The sequence below is a fragment of the Diaphorina citri genome, unplaced genomic scaffold (assembly GCF_000475195.1).
Source record: "Diaphorina citri unplaced genomic scaffold, Diaci psyllid genome assembly version 1.1 scaffold101705, whole genome shotgun sequence".
NCBI classification, from domain to species: domain Eukaryota; kingdom Metazoa; phylum Arthropoda; class Insecta; order Hemiptera; family Psyllidae; genus Diaphorina; species Diaphorina citri.
In genome coordinates, this window is record NW_007478658.1 from 1 (window position 1) to 304 (window position 304).

At 40.1% G+C, this 304-nt stretch overlaps 1 long non-coding RNA gene across 1 annotated transcript; it reads right to left on the reverse strand.

Moving 5' to 3' along the window:
- LOC113473800 lies at positions 1–304 on the reverse strand. Its single transcript, XR_003395663.1, has 2 exons — positions 259–304; positions 1–86 (listed from the first exon to the last, which is right to left on the reverse strand). It is a non-coding gene; the product is annotated as an uncharacterized LOC113473800 (long non-coding RNA).

Here is a 304-nt window from a genome sequence, read left to right on the forward strand (position 1 = left end):
GGTGGACCGACACAGGATGCAGTCGAAATCCGAACTGTCGGCCCTGGTCAGATCGATCTTGAGCGAGGAAGGTTGAAACTCTGTATCTGGAAAGAGAAAATGACGTATTGGTGAATCATGCGTATTTTAAAATGTCTGGTTTTATTTTTCTCTTGAATCTCTTGCTATTTATGGAGCATTTTCCATTTATTTATGTGCTTAGTGTGAACACCTTAGAGTCTTTAAATTAAACCTTCATAGAGAACAGAATTTACTTACTTTTCAGCTTGTCCACTTCGGTGAGTATCCTGGTCAACAGGACTGG